The sequence below is a fragment of the Microcebus murinus genome, chromosome 10 (assembly GCF_040939455.1).
Source record: "Microcebus murinus isolate Inina chromosome 10, M.murinus_Inina_mat1.0, whole genome shotgun sequence".
NCBI classification, from domain to species: Eukaryota; Metazoa; Chordata; class Mammalia; order Primates; family Cheirogaleidae; genus Microcebus; species Microcebus murinus.
In genome coordinates, this window is record NC_134113.1 from 28,551,662 (window position 1) to 28,565,518 (window position 13,857).

The following is a 13,857-nucleotide window of genomic DNA, read 5'->3' on the forward strand; positions in this document are numbered from 1 at the left end:
ATTGGAATTGAGATTGGAATTGAGAGACGCTCACCCTTGAGCCAGGGAATATATTCTCCACTGTCTACAGTATTTCCTCATGTCTTTCTTAAACTGTGGCAAACTATTGTATTAACTGGTATTTATGGTCAACTTGTAGCTCATTTTATAGCTTTCTTATACTAGAAAATCTTTTCTTTTACATCTACTACATTTTTGGTCACCTTGGGAAACAACTAGGAACCTGAATATGATGCCTTCTTTTTTGACTCCCCACTATCCACAGTCCATGATTAAATATAAGCTGATCAGCCTGACATACCTATAATATTCTTAGTCATTCATGCAGCATGTGGTCATTGGATGCCTACGGTAGAGCTATACACTGCACACTGAGGCAGCAGTGCTGGTGTTAGTGGAAAGAATACAAGGGTGAAAAAAGTCCAGCCTCTGCTCTCAAGGACCTCAGAGTGTATGAGGAAAGAGAAAACCGTATAGAAGTTTAGTTCAATCTAGTGATAAATAAAGTGCATGTTCATAAAACATTATTGTTATAGAAGTATGCAGGAGATCACTATTGATTAAACTGAGGCTGGGAGACCTTGGAAGCTTTTATAGAGGGGGTGACACCTGGACTATGCTCTGAAGAATTTTATGAAGCCTGTTAAATAAACATTTAATGTTTGTGAAAATAATAACAATACTATTCACAATTACCTCTTGGTTTTGTTATGAAGGCCACCAGAAACCCCAGAGCCTCCCTTTCTCTTTCCAACTTCATATTAGGATAAAATCTCTGGCAGTTCAGCAGAGTTTCCACCTTCCCCTCTCTTGCCCTCAAACCCCTGGAGCTCAAAGAGGTTTTAAGGACCTCAACTAATTCTAGTTTAGCTATTGTATGAGTAAAATATTATTTTCCATTCTGCAGCAATTGCATAAGAATATGTTTTCTGAGTCTGAGCAACTCCTTCAAATAACCTATATTGTAGGGTTCGTGTGTTTGTGTATGTGTGTTTTTAGCGAGTACAGAAATAGATAATGGGCCGGGCGAGGTGGCTCATGCCTGTAATCCTAGCACTTTGGGAGGCCGAGGCAGGAGGATTGCTCAAGGTCAGGAGTTTGAAACCAGCCTGAGCAAGAGTGAGACCCTGTCTCTACTATAAATAGAAACAAATAAATTGGCCAACTAATATATATAGAAAAAATTAGCCAGGCATGGTGGTGCATGTCTGTAGTCTCAGCTACTCGGGAGGCTGAGGCAGGAGGATTGCTTGAGCCCAGGAGATTGAGGTTGCTGTGAGCTAGGCTGACGCCATGGCAGCCACTCTAGCCTGGGCAACAAAGTGAGACTCTGTCTCAAAGAAAAAAACAAAAGGAAATAGATAATGATGGAACATTTTTTGAACTGTTAGGGTCATTTGGGATTAAAAAATACTGACATTGATAAATTCTTTCCTAACAATACGAGTTATCATTAAAGAAGTAAGTTTTTATTGTATAATCAAACATTGTGCTTTTTACTTATAGTTTTTTTGATTAACTCAAGAATGATTACTTATCGTTATAAATTTATAATTTATAAAATAAAATAATGCATCTTGGTTCCTTTTGGTTTTAAATGATCTACTTATACATTTCATTAGAGATATTTGTAGACATAATTGACAGATAAATGGCCGATATTAGGAACTGGACAAACTATAATGCTTCACCTGATAAATGGATTTCATCTTTTGAGTTGAAGCACACTCCATTTTGTCAAAATGTAGATTTGTTTATTATGGTTAACCAAATATAAAATTATCAAATTTATACTTTGAAAAAGCAAAAGCAAACAAATATATATACATAATTTTTTTCTATTGGAAAAAACTCTCAAACTCTATACATATTCTCTTAAAAATGAATAACAAAGTAAATAATAGTTTCTCAAAGTATGCCCCAAATTAGATTTTTTAGTACTTTCTAGTCTTCCTTTACATATTAAAAAAAGTATCAAGTTATACTTCAGCAATTCTAGGTTCTTAACCTCTAAGCAGTATTTTTTAATCATCCTGGTGTTCTAAGTTATATAATTGTGTCCTTTTTAAAAATAATTTAACTTAAGTTAATGGCACTAAACAATAAAAACTAATGTACTCTTTGTAAGACACAAGTGCAACTAATGTACGTGGTATTGAATCATAAATTGAAAGCTATCAATCAAGCTATTGGAAGAAGCTTTGTCTCTACCACTTTGAAATGAGACCAAAACTTAATGGAAGAAGATTGAGTGGACAGCATGCTCATTCTCAATACTTTTTTCGGCTGCTTTGTAAATTATAGTTCACAATTGTCACCAATAATTTTGCAATTCACTGAAGAACAGGAAATTCTACTTAGATTGCTGCCCACATTCTTCTTTGTTCCAGTTGAATTTCTTTGTATTGTTTTGTACTATCATCATAACTATATTCTTGATCCCACTGTGTGGTAGAGATGCACATATTTTAAGTGTCTATTGTTAGGATATGAAACAGCTTTGGTTGGGGGACATTACTGGTTACTTCAGTAAGCACAGAATGATATCTGAAGTTGGATGAACAAAACAAAATCAAGCAGGAACCTATTCTACAAGACAGGTATGGGTTACAAGAAGCTAGCTGAATTGGTAAAGGACAAACTCCAGAAAGCTTAGATGGACTTCCCTGGGTTTATAACACAGTGCCCAAGTGTCGTGTGAAGCTCACATGGTGTCAAGATCTCCAATCATATTGACTGGGTACAAAATGGAGAATTTAATAGGGTAATAATTATTATTTTGTTATCTGGCCATGTAAAATAAAACTACAGCCAGTGGAGTAAAGGTAGTCTGGAACTAGTCCCATGAAAGTGAATGGCAAGACATTGTAGGGTACAAGGGACACAGACACAGGAACTAAGGTTCAAAGTAAGTCTCTGCTTAGGAGCAGTTTACTCATTTGGCACATATCTATAGATGGTTGCTGTATGCCAAAAATTCTACTTGTGCTTGAACTGATAAATGCTTAAGACATAGTCCTTGTTATCAAGGAGCTCAAAGTTTAATGAATTATTTAGGCACTCTCCTAGATTGTTGAGCACAATTAAGTAAATCACTGATTGGCAAAGGTAGCAGAGATTATACAAGTTTGGATGAGAGGCACCTCACTATCCTAAAGGGCTATGGAGTAAGAATGGGAAAGGCGTTCCAGGTGAGGAAAAAGAATGAACAAAGACAGTGAATGAAGTGTGTTCAGGGTCCAGAAATGTTTTACTCTCAGTTGAGCATAAGGTGGAAAGCAATATGTTGCCAGAGTGAAGGCTGATGTAAAAGGCAAATTTCAGGTCAGGACAACCTTGTTTTCTACTCTGTGATATTTCTACCCACTATGTGGTGGGAAGTCACTAAATGGATTTAAGCAGAGGTGTTTGATATATGAAATTTGAATTTTGTTTTGATTGTTCTCACAGCTGCGAAGATGATAGATAGGAGGATTAAACCAGAAGACAAGGATGGTTGTTTAGAGACTACTGCAATGGTTCTTCTAAGAAATTTTGGGATCTGAGCCATGAGAATGGCATCAGCCTGGGTAAGGATGGTGGTGGTAGCAGTTTTGAGATTTATTTAGAGAATAAAAAACGTAAGACTATTTGTAATGCAGAAGTTACAGCAAGAAGATTCTGTGTGCTCAGCATACCACTTTGCTTTTCCTCCAGGGCTCATAGAAAGAACTATATTATGCAGCTTTCACTGCAGGCCTTAGGACTACGTGCTGGCCAGTGGAATATGGTTAGAAATGTGATTTGCTAGTTCCATTCCTGGATCATAAAGACTGTTATTTTGTAGTCTTGAAGTCATCTTCATTCATCTGCATAGTGTTCTCAGGACTACACCAAGATCCTAGGGCAGGGCATAGCACTTTGTAGAAGAAGTCTGCATTCCCAAATGACTCTGAAAGGAAAAACCTAGAACAGCTACATGTTCAGTATTGATCTATATTGTACTTTATTGTATTAATTTGACATTTGTTTTTTAGAAAGGTGAGTTACCTTGACAAAAACATTAGTGAAAAAAATGAATCAAAAGGAACATATTTAGATGAAAGGGGGTTATTCCATCTTTTGACACTGTGAAGTTGAGGTGACTATGAAATGATTAGCAAGAGGTGAAACCCTAAGGGCAGATAGGGTTATTCAGGACAGTGTTTGACTAAAAAAAAATATAGATCAAGGATTAAATTCTGGGAGCACCAAAATCTGTTTGAGGAGTCAGAATTATAGGAAAAATGAAGAGGTGAGGGTGGAGAGATAGGTAAGATCAAATCAAGCGAGAATACTTGACTTAAGCGAGAATACTTGACTAAGTTAAGATATTAGAAATTTATCCTTCAGATGATGGGAGGACTTCAATGGATTTTATTAACACAGGAAAATTATAAGATTTGGATTTTAGTTAAGTTCTTCTCTTAGCTCAGGAGAAGATACAGGTGATGTGTGTAAGTACAAAATCTTGGAGAAGGGTTGGGAGGCTACTATAGTGATTAATTTGAAGCTGTCTCAGAAACCAAGTAAGTAAAGTTTGAAGGAGCGAAAATTCATTTAATAGAGAATTATTACAAGTGCCAAATGCAAGAGAGAGTTTCATTTTTATGATGCTGTGTTTGGCAATATGGCTGTCAACAGAGACTTGCCCACATTGTGATGAGATGAAGCATGGTCAGAAGGGGGAATATAGAGACTCCAAAAGTAGATAAGCTTTATGAGAATCTAAGGAAAGTAAAGACTATATAAAGGATATAAAGGAAGTAAACAGATTGTAGCCAGAGGCATGCATTTAGGGTTAAGTGACTTTTATTTTTGATTTTTGTTAGTATGGAAAAGATTTAAATATGTTTACATGCTGTCTTAGTCCATTTGTGTTGCTATAAAGGAATGCCTGAAGCTGGATAATTGCAAATAACAGAGGTTTGTTTGGCTCAGATTTCCGCAGGCTATATAAGAAGCACGACACCAACACCTGCTTCTGGTGAGGGCTTCCTGATGATTCCACTCATTGTGGAAGGTGAAGAGAAGCTGGTATGTACAGAGATCACATAAGGAGAGAGGAGACAAAAGGAAAGAGAGGGAGGTGCTGGCTCTTTGTAACATCAAAGAGAACTAATACAGTGAGAACTCACTCATTAACACAAGGATAGTACCTAGCCATTCACAAGGGATCTGCCCCATTACCCAAACTCCTCTCATTTGGCTCCACCTCCAACACTGGAGATTAATTTTCAACATGAGGTTTGGGGGCAACAAATATCCCAAATATAGCATGTGTTAAAGGGAATAAGTCAAAAAGAAAGGGAAAGAAAATCTTAAGAGTCCACAGAAAGAAGAGATAACTGAGATAGCAAAATCCTAGGAAAAGAGAAGAAGTAAAATCAAAGTCCAAATTGATACAGTTGACTTGAACATGACATGGGAGACATCTTATCAGAGTAAAGGAAGTGAGTACCTACAGCATTAATGTTTGTAGATGTGGACATCAGAAAGTTGAAATGATTTATACCTGATTTCCTCTATCTTCTCTAAAAGACATGAACAAAATGTTGAACAAAGTACTGGAAAATGCATATATAGAATGGTTGTTGAGGACAACATTAATGCAACAAAGGACAAATAAAAGGCTTTGTATGTAGTACTGAATACTATTTCTTTTTACTCAAGAAATTTTGACACCAGGTATAATGATTAGTATGAAATTTCCAAATCTTCATTAGAATGATTAATTCATATGTTAGATTTCAATGTTTAAAATCATTTTTGCAATTATTTTGATGTTTAAACACACTGATATTTTGCAATGAATACTGTCATGGCTGAGCTGCCTTTTGTGTTGAACATGTATATAAAATATTTACCATAAAATTGAATAAAAATAAAATAACATGAAATATAAAATTAGTTACATGGAGAATCTTTTCCTGTCTTCATTTATTAAGCATATTTGGGAACACAGGTAGACAGGAGCTCATCCCATGAGTAATTCTACCCCTCAATTCTCATTTACCATAGATCATCCTTTAAAGCATGAACATTGGACAAGAAGCAATTCCTCCTGAAATAGAAAAACAAAGGATATCAGCTCTTTATTAGTGGAAGAATTTCACTAATCATAATGAAATATCATAGGTGGTACTGATGACAAAATCATACCATTATGAAATATAAAAGCCTCACTTCTTCTAAGAGACTTTCCCTAAAACATCCAGGTTAAGTTGGAAACTTCTCCTTGGTGTTGCTTTATCAAACCAAATATGCCTCTGATATAGTACTCTGGGCAATAGAATTGGGTTCCTTTATCTGCCTTCCATAATAAACTCAGTCCCTGGAGTATAGGGACTGTAGCTTGCCCATTTATATTTCTAAAGCTTTGAAGACTGCTTTCTCTAGTATAGGTAATCAGTAACCAATAATTGAATAAAATATAAAATATAAATGAATTAATTATGGACTATATAGATGAATGTTCTCATATTCAGACAAGATACAGATTCTTTTAGTTTAGCTCCAGACCACACAGGTAAAGCTACAGTTTATTTTCTCAAAGCAGAAATGAAACACATAAGAAAATAAACTTTTCCATTGTTGACTGAAAGAATACAACTAATAGCATGTATCTCATTTATACCTATAATAGTTGCTGTGATATCCTTTTTTTATTTGTTTAGTAATACTAAAGAAATAGGATAAATGTCAAGAAATAAAACACCATACTCCCTCTTAGAGTAATACTGCAATACACAGTACAATTGGCAAAATATTCTTTCTGGTCTGGTATTATGTACTCACAAAAAGAAACTTCAATTAACACTTGCAGTCACTGAATCACAACAAAGGTGTAAATCACTCCCTACAGTGCTCTTACCCTGGTTTCTTGGCCTTACTAAGCATAGAAGAAACTTGGAAAATCTGTCTGCAGTTCCTAACTGCTAACAAATCTTCACTTTGAGTTCATATTTTTTTGTATTCATTTTTAATTCAGTTCAGTTTGTGCATAAAGATGGAAAAGGCAATTGAATACTCATTTTATAACAAAGCATTCAGCCTAGAAATAAAAAATTATTCATTTCATAAATGTATTGCTTTGTAATTTTAATAAGAAAAATACTATTTCCACTAATTGTTGTTATTATATATACTTGAACTCTCATTGAAATGAGTTAACATTGAATAATTTCTTACAGGATCAAATATTTAGAGGCTAATTCAGACTTGAAAACTGCATATTTTCCCAAAATGTAGTTTTAACCTAATTTCAAAATGATTGATAATTTTAACACATTATTCAGTGCATTGGCACTAATTTTGAATTATTTCCCAATTATTTTCTCTCCTCGAATGAATTCATGATGTTAGTACTGCTAAATCTAACCTGTCACAAAAAGACATTGTATTATAAAGTGCAAAATGTATTAGAAATGGGTATTAAGGAAGGCAGAACACTCTGTGATCTTAGGTGTTCCCTTATCAAACCAAACATAACTCTGAGCTTTATTTTTCTATCCATGAAATGATGAATTGTTTTTTCTCCTTTGGAGAGTTTTTGTGATAACCAAAGAATAGACTCAAAACACTGCCTAATCAGAAATTATTTTTAAAGACTAGATGATTATATTTTCCAACATATTTACAATACTTTGGAACTATCACTCAATTCTTTGCATATTAGCCACATCTTATTTTCTCCCATTATATTTTTGAGATTTTCTTTACAAATAAAATGATCAATAAATAGAAATTATATCTAGACATACACACAGATACACACACACACACACACACACACACACACACACACACACACACATACAAGACTTTCTCTTTTTGCTTCAGTCAAATCTGTTTGTTCTCATTTTCCCTCAACTACTAATTTATCATGAGTAAATTAAAGAAAGAAAAGAAGCAGTGGGATATTTCTCCTATTAGTGCTAGGCTGCTCTGGTGCTAAACTAGAATATCCTCAACTTCTTATTGGTTTTAAGAGTAGAAAATGGAATTTATCTCTGAGATAAATTTTTTACTTGATCCTAACGGAAGCTGATTTCTTAAGCATAATATTGTATCACCAAACCATTCATTTACTTAAAGTAGACCTGAGCTGGCAACATAAACCAAGTATAGGTGTGTCAGATTATTAAATTCATCATTCTATATGTGATGTTGATAGCTCACTTCATCAGGAGAAGAGTGACTAGGGTGACTCTCTGCAGAGATAACTATGGTGTAAACTTTTTGTATCGGTTTGTTTTATATGACTCTAGTATACACAGTAAGATGATGTAGGGGTGCAGGATTTGGACTTAGAAAATATTCTAGAAGAGAACACATTTATGAAACATCCCTAAGTATATGTTGACCCTATATTGTCTGGTAGAACAGTGTCTCTGTTATAGAATACCAGCATGTGGACCAAGCAGGAAAATTGTCAATAACTGCCCTGAGAATGGACAAGTTGAGTGGTAATTAAGAGTAGAGATATCTGATGTCCATTTCTAAGAATTTTTTCTTTTTGCATTTTCTTTTCCCTCTTCAAGGCTTAGTAAAGTTAATTAAATAACTAAACCCTCCTTCTATTTGTTTCTTGTGAATGCTATATCAAATTACCATACTGGGTTGCTTAAAACAACATAAATTTATTCTCTCACAGTTCTGGAGGCCAGACATCCTAAATCTGTATAACTGAGCCAAAATCAAAGTGTCATCAGAGTTATACTCCATCTTGAAGGTTCTAGGGGAAAAGCTGTTTCTTGTCTTTTCTAGCTTCTGATGGCCGGTGGCACTCCTTGGATTGTGGCCCATCGCTGTAATCTTCAAGGCCAGAATCTCCAATTCTCCCTCTGCCCTGTCTTCATGTCACCTTTTCATTTGTGTATGGTCTTCAAATCTTCCTCTGCCCCTCTCCTGTAAGGGCACTGTGATTGCATTTAGGACTCAACTATATAATCCACGTCAACTGTATCATCATAGCATGCTTAACTCAATCACATTCATAAAAATACTTTTTTTTGTCCCTTATAAGGTAATATCTACAGTCCCAGAAATTAGAATCTGGTATCTTTGAGGGAGCATTATTGTGCCTATCACACTCTCCTTCTTTATACCTTTATTGTTGGTAGCCAAAGTAATACTGACCATTTAATTCAAACCTTTCAACATGCCCATCAAAAATGATAAAGAACAAGAAGAACAAATGAGGCAAACCCCATTCCCACAGAATAACTAAAAGAAAAAGGATTCAAATCTTCCAATTACCTATAAGCATAAAAAGCACTGTCTCATTGTGTGAAAAGTCAGTGCAGCCCAGAAAGAAAACAGCACAGAAGAAAGAAGAGAGGGGGTCAGCTGTAAAATGAAAATTAATCTAGTTACCAAAAATGAAAGTCTTTTTTAAAGGGAAAAAATGCAAAAAAAAGAAGAGGTCCTAAAAGAATAGAGCATTTATTTTGCAAAGGGCCATAAATTTCATTTGTCTACATAAAAGCTTATACATGAATGTGAATATGAACTATATTTATAAGACTAATATTGAAAATATCACAAATGTCTATCAATAGATAAATAGATAAAAAATCATGGTATATCCATGCAATGGAATATTCAATAAAAATAAATTTCCTTACACTTAAAAGTAGATCTGCTTCTTCTACCTTTAAATTCATGTCTGTCAATCTATTCCATGCCATCTCCCTACACACATGAAAGTTGGCAAAGAGAAATCAAACCTATGGTAGGATCAGAATTTGCCTTCATATCTGCTCCTCATTAATACTACTACTTGAGCCCCTGCTGATATAGTGCTTTAACATTTGTCCACATTTTCTTACATTAGCTGTCTTTCAGGACATCATTTATTGTCCCTTGGACCATAATGAATCAATTATTGACCATTTATAGCTTTGTTTACTTCTCTGAAATCACTGTATTTGTAGAGTTCTTCTATGGAGATTTATTCCATGGATCTATAATTTGTAGCTTGTAGATTTCTTCTATGGAGCTATAATTTGAATCTTGCCATTCCTTATAGCAACTATGCCACAGCATCCAACCCAATCACTTCATACCACATTTACTGCTATAACTTTGATTCAAACTGCTATAAGCTCTCACTTGAATAGTTGCAATATTCTTTTCCTGTTTTTATGTATTCACTCTGGAGTCTGTTCTCCACTGTAAAATTTAAATTACATTATGTTACTTCTTTGCTAAAAACTTTCCTATGACTTCAAATTTTATTCAGAAAAAGAGCCAAAAGCCTTATGGCAGCTAAGGGCTTTAGATAACATACAGGATCAGACCATCAAAATCAGACACATGTGAATCAGAGGTCTTACTAAGTACTGTGTTTTGCTAATACTTTCAAGGACAAAAATAATCCTGAGGCACAGGCAAAGCAGGGAGGTCTAGGACACAACTCCCTGTGTTCTCTCTCATTACATCAGGATTTGCTCTGGTGCAGATTAAAACATGAACTCTCTAAGTAAAATATGCAACTACATTATTCCCTCAAAGGTTTCCATTTTGGTAATGAAACATCTCAAGTTCATGACGTTTTCCCTAGAACTATGTACTATACATCATCAATCCCAAGTTTGTTTATCCTATACAATCCTAAATAGACTAGGTTTATTAGAAAATATTCTATAAATGAGGACTCTATCACAAACACAGACAATTTGTTTGCCAGAAAGTTTGCTATTGGCATCTTTGCAATCATATTTGATGGGTCCAACTTCTTTTTTTTTTTCGACAGGTGTTTTCCCGGTAAAGGGAGAGGATGGCTTGCTCCTTACTCATTCTTCCTTCCCACAGGTACCAACTATATGTGACTTCTATTTTCTCCATGACTTTATTTTCTACTTCTCTTACCCTAGTTATTTCCACTTCAGCCATTCTAGTTATCTTCCTTGTCCTTAGAAATACCATGCTTCTGCCTCAGGACTTTTGCACTTGCTGATCTTTCTGCCTGGTAGATCTTCCCCAGATATCTGTACTGCTAGCTTTTTCAAAGTTTTCTCACAAGTCTCCTCACTGAAGCTTTCCCTAAATATTCCAATAATATTAGAATCACCTTTTCTTTACAATACAACCTATCTCCTTTCTCTACTTTATTTCTATCTATATCATCTATTATGATATGACATACTGATATTTTATTTATGCATGTCATTACTGCATATTTTTCAGCATTAGAATTAAAATCATGAGGCATTTTTCCCTACTTTGTTCACTATTGTATCTTCAGCACTCCAAATGGTGTTTAGGACTAAGTAGTCCCTCGATTAAATGTTTTTGAATGAATGAATCAATAAACATTACTCAACATTGGAATCCATATTAGCCATAATTTGGTCTAATTCTCCCCTCATATTGTATGTAAGAGAATGTTTCAAGTTTATTTCCACAGAGAAATCATATACAGTTTTGCATCCTTTGGTATGTACCCACTTGGGCAAATTTTTCCCAAATGCCTTTTCCATCTTAGCAAACTACATATTTGTTCTAATCATGAGAACCACAATTTATTTGCTTTTTATCAACTTTCATTCATATATAATTTCTTCAATTTGAGGCAAGGCAACCTTTGCTGTAATTTCTCAATATACACCCAGGCTGTTACTTGACCTCACTAGGACACTTTTGTAAACCTTATGTCTTGAACTATATTTATCCATTAAGAATTCCACCTAAGGCCGGGCGCGGTGGCTCACGCTTGTAATCCTAGCACTCTGGGAGGCCGAGGCGGGCGGATTGCTCAAGGTCAGGAGTTCAAAACCAGCCTGAGCAAGACCCCGTCTCTACTATAAAAATAGAAAGAAATTAATTGGCCAACTAATATATATATATATATAAAAAAAAAAAATTAGCCGGGCATGGTGGCTCGTGCCTGTAGTCCCAGCAACTCGGGAGGCTGAGGCAGTAGGATTGCTTAAGCCCAGGAGTTTGAGGTTGCTGTGAGCTAGGCTGACGCCACGGCACTCACTCTAGCCTAGGCAAGAAAGCGAGACTCTGTCTCAAAAAAAAAAAAAAAAAAAAAAAGAATTCCACCTAGCTTCTCCATTTCTAGCAGATAATAAGACATAAAAACCTAATGTATCCCACAGAGACATCATGGACAATATCAATTTCTTTATTCTAATATTGCTTCTCAAAGATCTATTGATCCCAGAGGTTTTTATTCATCAATTTATTCAATTAGTCATATATTAATAACTAACACTACTATAGAGTACTTTATGTATACAAGCCATTTTACCATATCTGTAAATTCATAATTGGAAAAAGTATAGTCTCTTATAATATTTTATAAAAAATGCTGGATTCATAAATAAACCACTGTGACTCAGTTGAAGTGCTATGTTTGTAATATATACAGAATCGCCATGGAAACTCAAAAGAAGAACCTACTTTTCTTGGGCCAACGATTTCTCTGTTTAGTTGTTTAGTCCAAATTAAAAATAGTTAAGTGGAGTCCCTCTTACAACTTACTTCCCCTTTTCCCCCTCTCTATTCCATGTGTTATCCAGACTACTGGAACCCTGTTCTATCATTTAATGGGGTTCATGGCCTATGCAACACGTTTTATGACAAGAAAGGAAGGACCTGTGTTTAATTTCCTCTTCTATAATATGATGATAGCAATATGCAATTGGCAGAGTTGTGAGCATTGAACAAGAGAACATAATTGAAATACAGAGTACAATCTCTGGCTGGGAAGAGTTGCTTGAAAAACCTGAATAGCGTTGTGAATAAGGAGCCGGGCTCTGGAATCAGACATTGTCAGTTCCATTCAGGCTCTCCCACTTGCTATCTGTGTGATCTTGAACAAGTGATTTAACCTCTTTGTGTATAAATTTCTTTTTGTATAAAGTAAGGATAATAATAGTACGCAGTTCATAGAGATATTTGAAGATTAAATGTTATAACTGCATATAAATCACCAAGAAAAGTGTTTGACATATTATAAGTAAGAATAACATTATCCTTCTTCTCTTCTTATTCTACACCTATATTAAGGAGTATTATGAAAACAATGATCAAAGGCAATGTCAGTTAACAAATACAGTGTGAATAGGCTGTTACTGTGTACAAATATTGTGTTTTTATTCTGCTTTTGGCTTATAAACACCATTTTTCTGACTAATGCTTAATCTTCACACCTCATCCATATGTGTTTACCTTTTTATTTTTACTTCACTTCCTTCCATGTCATTTTACTCAGCATTACATTTATTTTTCTGTAATCTTTTTATGCTTTCCTGTTAGGTTATTGGGTTGTCTGATAATAAATGCCAATTAGCATATCCAAATGTCTTTATAAACACAAACATTGAAATTATTTGAAAAGCTGAAAATGTCCAAAATAAAGAGCATAATATATATTTTCAGTAAGATAAATTTTATTTGAGAATTTATTTATAGCATTAAATCATTATGATCTTATACTTGTTTCTACTATTCTGTTAACGAGTGGATGAGCATAGGTGTGGCACATTTCTGACTTCACGTAATCCTGCCTTCTTCCCAATATGACTGAGCTAGTTTAAAAGTAACTTACAAAAAAGCAAGGGCATACTAACACATACTTCTAAGATAAATAGAAGTTGGCCTTTTGAAATGTTTAAATAATTCCATAGTTTTAGTGAGACATAGAATAAAGATGGAAGTACATTTTTTAAGTTGTTAATTTTTTAAATTTCAGAATATTACGAGGATAAAGATGTTTTGATTATATGGATTGCTTTTGTATTGCTTAAGTCAAAGTTGTAACTGTGACAATCTCTTGGATAGTATACAATGTACACATTAGGTATAATTTTACCCATCCTCCTC